At 48.2% G+C, this 13,074-nt stretch overlaps 1 protein-coding gene across 1 annotated transcript in view; it reads left to right on the forward strand.

The window, feature by feature from the left end:
* The first annotated feature begins 8,659 nt into the window (after nt 1-8,659).
* Nucleotides 8,660-13,074, forward strand: part of LOC126175773 (hatching enzyme 1.2-like) — an 80,298-nt gene continuing 75,883 nt past the window's right edge. The window contains exon 1 of the mRNA XM_049922743.1: nt 8,660-8,758. The gene's annotated coding sequence lies outside the window, so the exon portion shown is untranslated. The remainder of the gene's footprint in view (nt 8,759-13,074) is intronic.

A 13,074-nucleotide genomic window follows, 5' to 3' on the forward strand; every position in this document is an offset into this window, starting at 1 on the left:
GCCAAGTACGGTGGCCAGCCGCGCACCTGATCAGGTTGTGGCCAGGGAGGACGTGTCCATTCTGAATGACTCCAACGTAGACTGATTCAGACGCCGATCGGAGATGTTACTCCTCCTGCGGCGCCCAATGTATTACCTGTGTCTTACGCGTCTGCGGCGGTGCTGCCTGCTACGCCCCCTCTGAATCAGTCGGTGCAGGCGCCTCTCTACGACGTGATGGACGTTTCGCTTGTCTCTCCTACACCCCTGCCGGAAGCAATACCAATGAGCGACGACCGTCAGCCGGCACAAGCTGTCTCTCCCTACCCCATGGTTACTGATCATGGAGCTGTACCTGCCTCCGACTTTCTGCCATCTGGCCTTATGTCGGACGACAACCGCCTGCTATTTGACACGGAACAGAATGTTAGGAAGCAACGGTCGCCGAGGAAATGGAAGTGACAACGTCGTACCCCTTCTGATGACTGCGTCCATCGGAAGTCTGCACAGGATGATGACCTTGTCGCTGATTGTGCGCTGTCCTCTGACGCCCTGCATCCATCTCCTGTCAGCGTCCACCTCCGGACACCGACCTTCCCCCGCCTGCATCTGATGCGACTGCCTCCCTGTCTATGTCTGACGCTACATGTAGGAGCACCCCTGATAATGTTCCACGAACCGGCCCGGTGACACGTCTGTCTCCTGGGCGGACGACGTCGATGCTGAAGATGGATATTCTGGAGGTGTACAGAACGATGGACCCCTCTCGGTGGTGTCGGCTCCCTCCCTGTCACAGTAATGTGACCTTCCGTTGGAGCCTAACAGGAACTTTCCTGTGCTTCCCCCGTGTTTGAATCGCCTGTCCTCCTGGCGTTGGCAGCTTTCCAGACTTATCGCATAGCCACGGCCAATGCCAACACTATTCACTTACGCCAAAAACTGACTTTACTCCATGTCATGCAAAATCCCGCGGACGTTGACGTAGCTCTCCTTCAGAAGATGCATGTTGCAACTTTCTGTGCTCTCCATGTCTTTACAGCACATGTCTCTCATGCTTCCCCTACTGGTAGTGGGGTGGCGATCCTCTTACATGACGGTATCCTCGCTGATGCAGTACCCTATCTCCCTGATGCCAGAGGTACGGCTCTCACGTTTAGTGACGTCAGGATCGGCATTGTCTATACTCCATCTGATTCGGGTCGCCGCCGTGAGCGTTCCACCTTCTTCTCAGAGACAGTCACGCTTTTCGTCCTAGGTAGGCAGAATGTATTTATCATGGGATGCGATTTCAACTGCACCTAGGCACCCAAAGACCAACTAGCACGTCATTGTCTGCGTGCGGCGCTAGCGACAATTCTCCAGCACCTCAGCCGAGTGGGTTCTTGGCAGTCCGGAGTTTACGCATTTCACTAGCCATTCTTCCAGCCAACTCGATCGTGTTTATATCTCCCACTATATTGTCAGTGGGGGCGGAGGGGGGGGGGGGGCAGGCTGCTGAAGTCTGGCCCACTGCTTTCTCTGACCATGACGCATATATCCGCGCCATCAATCTCTGCCACCAAAGGGTGTGGCGCGGCCGTAGAGCATGGAAACTGAACACGATCCACCTTACTCCACCCGCCTGGCGGCAGCTCATCGAGACCACTTGGGCAATTTGTCGTCGACACCGTGGTGCCTAACAGTCTGCCGTAAATTGGTGGGTGCTCTGTGCAAAGCCTGCTCTCCGCAAGGTCTTAAATTGGTTAGGGAAGGGAAGTTGTGTTCTGCCGCCGACGGAATTAGGAATTCTATTTCTCCATTCTCTGGGAATGTACTACTATGCCGTATTCGCCAGTGCCAGACGATGGGCGAATTGTGCCAAGGCACAGCTGATGTCTGTCTCTAGCCACCACCTTGAAGGAGCTATGGCCAGGGCGCTCACACAAGAGCATCCATCTATCTATCATGTTATGTTGGAACGACGCCACTGTCGGAGGAATTTGATTAATGTTCTTACGACTTATGATTGGCAGCGTTTTGATACCCAACAGGATATCGGGTCTGTCCTCCATGTACATTATTTTACACTGTATTATGAACAACGTCACCGCCCTCCCAACATTGCGGCGGTCTCCAGCCTCTCCTTTGGCTCGGTTCCCGTTGATGCGATGATGGATCTGATTGCTGACGTCACGGAGGACGAAGTCCATGACGCTATCCAGACGGGTTCTACGAACAGGTCGCCTGGCCCTGATGCCCCCCCCCCCCCCCCACTGGATTTTCGTCGGACATTTCGGCCCCTTCTGGCGCCAATGTGGACGAAAGTGTATGAAGATAATATGTCACCTTTCGTGCCGATTCCAGACGCTTTCCTCGATGGTTTCCTCATTCCCATTCACAAGTTCGGGATACCTCATGGATATGTGATTACCTGCCGTCGACGTTACTCAATAGCGATACGAAGATCTTTACTCGGCTGTTGGCTGCGCGGCTTAAACAGACAGCTCGGTAGTTGGTTTCCCCCGATGAAACGTCTTTGGGAGGTACCAATAACAGTCGCACGGCCCTCTGCCACTATCGGGACATAATCGTCCTTGCTCACGTTCGTTGTACGCCTGGACTTTTGACAGCTCTTGACTTCAGCCAGGCGTTCGATCGAGTTGATCACGACTTCCTGGAAGGGGTGCTCCGCAATATGGGCTACCCTGATACTATCGTCGACGTCGTAATGCGTCTAGTATGTGGAGCTACGTCTCTTGCACTCTAGAAAATGGCTCTGAGCACTATGGGACTTAACATCTGAGGTCATCAGTCCCCTAGAATTTAGAACTACTTAAACCGAACTAACATAAGGACAGAATACACCTCCATGCCCGAGGCAGGATTCGAACCTGCGACACTAGCGGTCGAGCGGTTCCAGACTGAAGCGCCTAGAACCGCTCGGCCACACCGGCCGTCGTGCACTCTAGAATGGCCGTCTTACTCCTCCCATCTCGATCCGTCGATGACTGTGTCAAGTTTGCCCGATCTCTGCACTGTTGTATGCATTCGTCATGGAACCGTTGGTATGCGGTCTCCGTCAATGACTCTCTGGGATGTCTCTCGGTGGCCATGTATTTATGCAGACCATCTCGTCATCGTTCTTCGTAGCGGTACTGAGGTCAGGGAGTCACTGGTATGGGTCACCACCTACTGAGAAGCTTCTGGTAGCTGCCTTAACGTCCGCAAATCGAGCGGTATGGCTATAGGTGCGGGACTTCCTGCGGACAGTGCTACTCCTTTGGGTGTAGCTGATACTCTCCGATGCTTAGGATTAGATTTTGCAAGTGGTCTGCGACGGACAATTGCCTTCAACTGCCGACGTCTACTTTTCCAGCTACGAGCTGGGCTCTTAGATCACCGTTTACGAGCACTCGATCTTCTGCAACGCACACAATACGTAAATATTTATCGTCACTTATCCCCCCACGTGACACAGACACTTCCTGTTCCGCCCTTCATGGCCCGGCGCATGCTAGCGGCATTGGGTTCATTTATTTGCCACGGCTTGCTGTTGAAGGTAAGGTAAGAAACAACTCTCCCGCGGTGCAGGGGCGGTTTAGGCCAGTATCATGCGCCTGACAGAGCGGTAGCCCTTCTCATTGGCTCCCACATGACATTGTGGCGCCGTAGTCCTACGTGCCTTACCATCCTATTGCTGGATGCCCTTGCACCACACTCTCTCTCAGCACCTATGCAACTTTCGGAAGTCCCGCTGCCCTTCTTTTACTTCCGCCACTTTTTCCTTGAACTGAGCTACGTCCGTACTGTCGTACTGCTGGCGCAACTGACATCCACGAATGCGACCTATGGTTTCCTTAGCAGCACAGGTCACCGAATGTGGTTGAAGGGAAGCTTCCCCACGTCGACTGGCGTGCCGTTTGGCGATCGATGATCGCTCCCTATCTTGACACGTCCAGTCTGCATGGTAGCTTACTTTCAATGCGAAGCAGGTATGCCGGCCACGCGCTACAGTCTGGAACCGCGCGACCGCTACGGTCGCAGGTTCGAATCCTGCCTCGGGCATGGATGTGTGTGATGTCCTTAGGTTAGTTAGGTTTAAGTAGTTCTAAGTTCTGGGGGACTGATCACCACAGCCGTTGAGTCTCATAGTGCTCAGAGCCATTTGAACCATTTTGAGCTGGCCACGCCTCCACAGGATTCACCTCGCCGACACCCCGTTGTGTGTCGACTGTGATGTTATACGAGCAACGCCTGGTGTGCAGATCGGCAAGAGGTGTCTGGTTCCTGGTGCGACAGATGTTGTCCCTAATTACCCGTCCGACTCCTCATCAGGTACCTCCTCAACTGCTCCTCCTTCCGGACGCGGGAGGTGAATTTGTGGACACGCAGCACACCACTTGTTTGCTGATGGCGAGAAAAGTAGGCTTGACCTTTGGCAGTTTGTTAATGAACGCCATTATGCAGCTGTCCACAATCCAAAATACAGACAATTTTTCTCCAATTTCCTCTGCTGTGCCTTCCTTAACCCACACTAGAGCTGGGGTGTTCCTGTCATGAAGAGTTGATTCCCGCCTCTTTCACACTTAGAACCGATGTGTTCACTGGTAATCGGAATGTTCTTTCGAAAAAAAAAATGCGTTGATAGTCTTAAGTAGTCTGATGTCTTGCTTCGTCCTCCTCCTCGCGTGACGCCGCTTTCCTGATATTCTCGGTGGTATTAATGAGAAAAATAAATATATAAAAACAAAAACAAAAAAAAACGAAAAGAAAAATAAATGAATAAACGACGTTCATACGTTCATTGTACCTCTACTCTACGTCCCCTACGCCTTCCTTGGTTCATGGAGGGTGGGAACGGGACATGGTGGCCAGGCCTCGAGTTGTGATCCGTGCCCACTTTGCCCCCACCCCTCCCTTTGGGCGCCGGGAAGATTCCTTGTGTTTGCGTTGTCCTCATCATTTCATCATCATTCGTGAATGTGGCGAGATAGGACTATGTAAAGATTGGGAATTTGTACGGTCGCTGATAACCGCGTAGTTGAGCTCCCCTACTGCTCTTACTACCCATCCCACTATCACAGAGGTTTTTTTTCCCACGGCACGAGCCTTGGCACTTTTTTCCCTCTGCTCTTCAAATTGCTACCCTTATTCGCGTTTCGTCCACTATCTATCAAATGATGGACCGTGTTAATGCGTAGTCTTACCCAGACGCACGGATAACATCACAGCCCAGCATCCTGTGATCCACCTTTTAGATAACTAACATGTTGACGGAGGTGACAGTAGAACTTTTGGTCTGGTCACCACGTTGGTGCGGGCGTGGAGGGGCCCCATCTCTAAAATCCCCACCAACCAAAAGATCGTCATCATCACATCATCAACTAACTGTCGTGCGTACAACATATTCTTGAAATGTTCGAATACACAAAATTTTATGTCAGTGATCTACTATATTCTGTGCTTTAAAAAACTGCGCAATCATGTGCATATAATCCTACACAGTGAAATTATTTTCAATCGAAAACTACTACTGGCAGATTTCTCTCATCTCAGAAAACAAAGGAAGTAGGTTACAGTACGCTTGTTCGCCCACTGCTTGAATACTGCTCAGCAGTATGGGATCCGTACCAGATAGGGTCGACAGAAGAGGAAGAGAAGATCCAACGGGGAGCAGCGCGCTTCGTTACAGGGTCATTTAGTAATCGCGAAAGCGTTACGGAGATGACAGATAAACTCAAGGGGAAGATTTTGCAGGAGAGACGCTCAGCAGCTCGGTACGGGCTTTTGTTGAAGTTTCGAGAACATACCTTCACCGAAGAGTCAAGCAGTATATTGCTCCCTCCTACTTATATCTCGCAAAGAGACCATGAGGATAAAATCAGAGAGATTAGAGCCCACACAGAGGCATACCGACAATCTTTCTTTCCACGAACAATACGAGACTGGAATTGAAGGGGAAACCGATGTACTCAAAGTACCCTCCGCCACACACCGTGGCTTGTGGAGTATGGATGTAGATGTAGAACGGCTGCAAAGGGTTTGCAAGTAGCCGAACACACACATTTCCAGTGAATGATAGGTTCAGTTGAATCAGAGGACCCAGTTCATTCCATGTAAACTGAGTTCATACCAGTTCAGCTTGCAGAGTGCCTTGTCAACAACTCGGGTCGATAGCTTCATGGGGTCTACGCCACACGCGGACCCTACCATGAGCTGTTACCAACTGAAATCGGGACTCATATGACCAGGTCACGTTTTTCCAGTCGTCGAGAATCCAAGAAAAATGGTCACGAGCTCAGGAGAGGCGCTGCAGGCGATGTCGTCCTCTTAGCAATGTCGATCGTCTGCCGCCATAGCCCATTACCGCCAAACTTCGCCGCACTGTCCTAACGCATACCTTCGTCGTACATCCAATATTGTTTTCTGCGATTATTTCAAGCAGTGTTGCTTATCTATTATCACTGTCATCTCTGCGCAAACGCCGGTGCTATCGGTAGTTAGATGAAGACCGTCGGCCACTGCGTTGTCCGTGGTGAGAGGTACTGCCTGAAACGTGATATTCTCGGCACGCTCCTGACACTGTCGATCGCGGAATATTGTTTCCTACCGATTTTCGAAACAGAATGTCCCATGCGTCTAGCTCCAACGACCATCAGGCGTTCAAAGTGTGTAAATTCCCGTCGTACTGCCGTAATCTTCCCGGAACCTTTTCACATGAATCACCTGAGTACAAATGACAGCTCTGCTTTTTTTTTCTTTATTGTTATTTTGAAACATGTGTACAGGCAGGCCAGCAGCAGCATACTACGCCGCTCTTGGGCCTCAGAGAAACACAAAAGATACAAATGAAGACATTTAGAGAAAAAAATACGGTGAACTGACAGCTCTTCTTTTTTTTTTGTGGTGGTGCTGAAGTCTGATCAACTTCGTTGATTTTTACTTCTGTAGGGAATGGAAGGGGTAAAAATTTTCTCTTTATTTATTTATTCTTCTTTCAGCTTTAGTTTGGGCACACAGAAGGGTCCTTTAACTCGCTGCTTTTGGTGTGTGTTTGAAAACATGTGTGGAGAAGTGCTAAAGGACGATATGTCCTTAAATTATGGAGAATTACGTAGGGATATCATTTACGGAGGCTCAAACACTATCGCCTTCGGTACTTTATATTTGTGGTTGCGTAAGGGTTCTACCGCACCTACTGTGGTGAGTTGTGGTGTACTGTCACGTATCATGTCCAACTTCCGAAATAAGGTTCGTGCCTTCTCCTTGACCTTGTCTGAGAGGTAAGATTCGCTTAAGGCGCGATGAATGTCATGATTTCGGATCCACCATTGGGCTCCTGTGATCCATCGTAGGCATCTGCTTTGTACAACCTGTAACTTCTTGTAGTTAGTGGCACACGTAGTACCCCAAGAGGTCGATCCATACAAAATACATGGTTCGACTGTGGCGTGGTACAACTGGAGTTTCGTGCGTTGGCTGAGGTATGAGCTCTTCAGAAATGGGAGGAGAGCTCCCAGCCTTTTGAGGCCAGACGTCTTCTTCTCCATAATGTGATGACTATACAACAGTTTGGCGTCCAGATGCACTCCCAGGTATTTTACAGTTGTTGCCCAGGGGAGTGGATGGTCTGATATCCGTAGGCGTTCATTGACGATGGGTCTCCGACGTGTGAAGACAATAACTTTGGTTTTCTCTGCATTGGCCGTTATTTTGTTCATGTGGGTCTAGTGGTCCACTAAATCTAGTTGGCGCTGCATCCGTGTGACGAGGTGGTCCATTCTGGTGCCTGCAGTCAGGAGCGCTGTGTCGTCGGCATAGAAACTGGCAGTAACATGTGGCACCGTCGGGAGGTCGTTAATATATAAATTAAACAGCAGTGGAGATATGGCCGATCCTTGTGGAAGTCCTTCAAGGACAGACCGTGTTGTTCTTGTCATCAATGCGAACATATAATCTGCGATCCTGAAGAAAATTGTCGAGAAGTTTTAAATAGCAGTCTGGTAGGGGAGTGGTACGTCGGACCTTGACGATCAAGTTGCGTCGCCATACTTTATCGTAAGCATTCTCTATATCGAGAAAGACTCCAATAGTATGTCGTTTCTTGTTGAAATTGTCTTGGATAGATTCCGTGATGCGCAGTAGTTGTAACTCAGCCGATAGCTTCGCCTCGAAGCCAAACTGCTCCAGTCGGATGGTGTTGCGTGCCACAAGGATGTACAGCATGCGTTTCAGTAGGACACGTTCCAGTACCTTTCCCAACGTCGGCAGGAAACTTATGGGTCTGTAGCTGTCAGGGTGTGAGAGATCCTTGCCCGGTTTTGGTATTGGCACTATTCTGGCAATCTTCCAGGCCTCTGGGAAGTATCCCTGACAGCTCTGCCAACGCAGTGCGCTTTTATACCGTGTGTAAGCGATACTGCTGCCATCTGTACTTGTGCATGTCGCTATCCCATGGCATTTGTCGCCTCAACATTATGGTCCCGTAACAGTTCCTTGAGGGCTTCTTGTCGGGAGGTCTCCGCTTGCGATGACGCACTGGAGGTCCGCAGATGACTGCGCAGATACATCTTTAAAAAACCAGCTCGGATGCAGATGAGGGAGCGGTGTGTTTTGTTTTTGTTCCCACGCAGAAGCGGCGGTCGCGTTTCTGTGGCAGGTCGGGTGGCTTGGCGGCGCAGGTCGCCCACACCTGCGGCAGCCCAGCCGCAGCCGGCAGGTCAGTAACCAGCAGCAGCGGCGCGTGGCGTGCGCAGACCAGTCCGCCAGCAGCCGCCTCCTCGGACGCATCGGATCGCAGGTCAGTGCACGCCGGCGCCCGCTCCTCGCCGCCGCAGCTTTCTGCAGGGCACACGCACCCACTGGACTTTAAAATGTAAATGGTTTCAGCCAATGTAGCTGATGAGAAAAGTGTTCTCAGGTCGAGCATTAATATACAAGTGTGATTAAAAACTAACGGTAATTTTTTAATTTTGCAGGTTGTGTACATCCGATTTTCAAAAATGTTTTTATCTTGTTGGCACACATGTTCCTGATATACGGTTGCATTTCAGCTGTTTTGAACAGTTTATTGTTGACAGTCGAAAGAGTTGTACATGCTTTTGGGTGCTTGGCGAATTTTTACTTTCGAAACAGTTGGATCAAGCAATCTGCAATAAATTTTGTTTGAAAAATGGAATTAAGTACAGCACCACATTCGAAATGTTCACTGTGGCTTTTGGCGAATCCTTTCATAGGTGTCTTCAGTTTTGGGGACAGCAAAAAGTCGCATGGGGCCAAGTCTGGTGAATATGGTGGCTGAAGCATGATTGTCGTGTTGCTTTTGCCCAAAAAATCTCTCACAAGGAACGATAAATGGGCAGGTGCATTGTCATGTTGCAAAAACCATGGATTGTTTTTCCACACTTCCTGACATTTTTCTGCTCATTCCTTCTCGCAAACGGCGCATAATGTCAAAGTATTACTCCTTATTGACCGTACGACCTTGAGGTAAAAATTCATGATGCACTACGTCACAGTCATTGAAAAAAAAAACAGTGAGCAAAACTTTGACATTTGATCGAAATTGACGTGCTTCTTTCGGTCTTGGCTCTCCGGGATGCCTCCATTGGGACTATTGGGCTTTCGTTTGGACGTCATAACTGGAAACCTACGTTTCATCACCAGTTATGACACTTTTGAGCAAGTCAGGATCATTGACGTCATTCAAGAGCTCCTGAGCGATGCTCATGCGCCGATTCTTCTGATGAAAATTGAGAAGTTTTCGAACAAACTTCGCTGACACACGTCTCGTGCCCAAAACTTCCGAAAAAATTGCATGATACAGCCGACCGATATGCCAACATCCTCAGCAACTTCTCTTACAATAATTCGACGATTTTCCTAAACAATTTCCTTAACAGCTTTGACGTTATCATCTGTTGTTGATGTGCTGGGACGTCCAGAGGTTCATCAGTCATCTTCTCGGCCATCTTGGAGGAGCTTGCGCCACTTGTAAACATTTTTCTTTTTTTTACCTATAGCAGACTCACCGTATGCCACTGTCAACATTTCAAGTGCTTGCACCACTTGTAAACATTTTTCTTTTTTTACCTACAGCAGACTCACCGTATGCCACTGTCAACATTTCAAGTGTTTTAGAGCACTTGATTCCATTTTTCACACAAAATGTGATACAAATACTTTGATCAATATTTCATAATAATCGAAAATCGCAGAGCACACTAAAACACGTGTAACCTTCCTATCTGTCAAAAACAAACCAAGTAGTCTATGCTGTGCACTTTAAACTGTTAAGATATGTTCGGGACATGTGTACCAACATAGAAAAAAAATCGGTCGATAATCGAATGTACGTTGCCCGCTCAATTATAAAAATCACCTTACTTTTTGAACAGCCCTTGTATGCCTGCAAGAATGATCTTTTTGTAACGTGAATGTTCCTTCACTGTACAGAATTCGCGCTGAGGGCAGCATCACATCCTTCTAAATGCGAGCGTACCGCCTGCTTTCAAGAGTCCCCTCAATTCTGTACAGTACTCCTGCTCCTCCCTCAAAAATTAAACTCCAGCAGCAAATCGATAGTTGCCCACATCTTCTTGTCATCGCTACGTGTTTTTCACGTATAGTCCCTTGTGACCTGTAAATTGCTGTTGGATAGCCATCGCTTGTGTAAAACACCTTCTTATCAGTGAAAAGTGCGTTGTTCCTCGCGCACTCAGATGGAGCACACTGTGCTGTTAAATGCAGAATACGAACGTAGGTATCTGACATGTAAAATTAAGAGGATTACACGAGGATATGAGAAATAAATTCAAGAAGTATAGCGTATAAGCAAGAACCCAAGACTCAATACAAAATGCACGTGGCACATGAAAAAAAGTATAGGCGTTGTAGAGGTAGGGTTTATGGAGGTGACAGTCTAACGAGGGGACCGCGTCCAAATGGCTCTGAGCACTATGCGACTTACCTTCTGAAATCATCAGTCGCCTAGGACTTAGAACTATTTAAACCTAACTAACCTAAGGACATCACACACATCCATGCCCGAGGCAGGATTCGAACCTGCGACCGTAGCGGTCGTTGGGCTCCAGACTGCAGCGCCTAGAACCGCACGGCCACTCCGGCCGGCTGGACCGCGTCCACATTTATGATATATGCAGGGCTTTGTCAAGACGAAAGTACAGGGTGACAATTATCGAACTATATGAAAAATAACGTAAATTACTTACAAACTACGGCGTATACGCACTTTATTCAACATTTGAACGTCACTCCAGATATTCGGATTTAGATTATGACATATTCGATATGCTTGCCATCCTTGGCGATGACGTGGCGCAGACCAATAGCGAAATTCTGCAAGACCCGCTGAATTGTCGGAACATCGATGCTCTCGATGACCTCCTGAACGGCTGAATAAAATCTAGGCGCTTCAGTCTGGACCCGCGCGACCGCTACGGTCGCAGGTTCGAATCCTGCCTCGGGCATGGATGTATGTGATGTCCTTAGGTTAGTTAGGTTTAAGTTCTAGGGGACTGATGACCTCAGATATTAAGTCCTATAGTGCTCAGAGCCATTTGAACCATTTGATTTTGAATAAAATCTTCTAAGTTTTCAAGGCGCATCAATTAGAATAAAATTCTCGATCTCTTGAATGGCTATTTTCAGCTGAACAATGGTTTTGGGATCATTGCTATATTTGTCTTTAATATAGCCCCACAAAAAGGAGTCGCATGTGTTCAGATCCGGAGAATACAGCGGAAAATCGAGGCCCATGCTAGTGGCCTCTGGGTAAGCCAGAGTCAGAATGCGGTCCCCAAAGTGCTCCTCCAGGACACCAAACACTCTGCTGTAACCGTATCGGGTCGAGCTCCGTCTTGCATAAATCACATCTTGTCGAAATCAGGGTCACTTTGGATAATGGGGATGAAATCATCTTCCAAAACCTTCCCGCACCGTTCGGTAGTCTCCGTGCCATCAACGAACATCGGACCGATTATTTCGTGACTGGACATCGCACCCAACACAGTCGCCCGTTGAGGGTGAAGAGACTTCTCGTTCGCGAAATGCGGATTCTCAGTCCCCCAATGCGCCAATTTTGCTTATTGACAAAGCCATCCAAATGCAAGTGGGATTCGTCGCTAAAACAAACCATACTAATTTCCATCATGCCCCGCGGCCAACGGTACAGTTTAAATGTCCTAACGCAAACCGTTTAGAAGTTATGACGATTTTATTTCATATAATTCAATAATTGTCTCACTGTATATATATGTTGTTTGTTCTTTCGGACAAGTCCGAAAGGACAGATGCCCACGTATACAATTAAGGCGATGCTGGCTAATGATTCCTTGATTTATTCAGTGCAGATACACACCACGGTCGGAATCTTACGAGAAATGGCGAAACGCCACGAGTAATGAAGACAATAGGCAGGGGCACTACATCATTAGTGTGTGGATATTGTGAATTTGGGGCTGACGGGAGGTGTTCCAGCATAAATCCGTGCAGGTGCGATGAACACTGTGTCCGGATGGCTTAGTGGTCAGAGCGCCTGCCTAGTAAACAGGAGACCCAGGTTAGAATCCCAGTCCGGCACAAAAACTTTCCCCTTCGATGTAAATCAGTGCCCACCAGCAGCTAAATGTCAACAATTCCTTTGTGTCTAGAAATGAAAGTCACTGAAGTGGGAGCTCTAGATCGCTAAGCATTTAGAAATAAACAGCATTTTTAACGCGGGTCGGATTCGGATTGAACCATTTATGTGGAGTATTTGCCAGGCAGCCGTTGGAGCCGGGCGAAAAGTACAGAACGGTAATCTGAGGGCGTGGCATCCAGTCCTTTTGTGGGAATTTTTTTTATTTTTAATTTTTGCGTTACTTACATTGCAAATAAAACGAAATAATGGTCAAAATATTGTATTTATTATTACTTTCATCAAAGGTATGAAACAAAAAGGCAAAGGAAAATTTGGGATTTCAAATAAATTTCCAAGAAAGTATTGTACCGTACGTACAGCATCCATAACGAATCTGCAAATAACTTTCCGGCAAGGGCTGTAATTAAAGGGTGCTGTATATCGCATTCCGTTAGTCTTCAGCAACTGCACGCAAA

This window comes from Schistocerca cancellata, chromosome 3, assembly GCF_023864275.1.
Source record: "Schistocerca cancellata isolate TAMUIC-IGC-003103 chromosome 3, iqSchCanc2.1, whole genome shotgun sequence".
Lineage (NCBI taxonomy): Eukaryota > Metazoa > Arthropoda > Insecta > Orthoptera > Acrididae > Schistocerca > Schistocerca cancellata.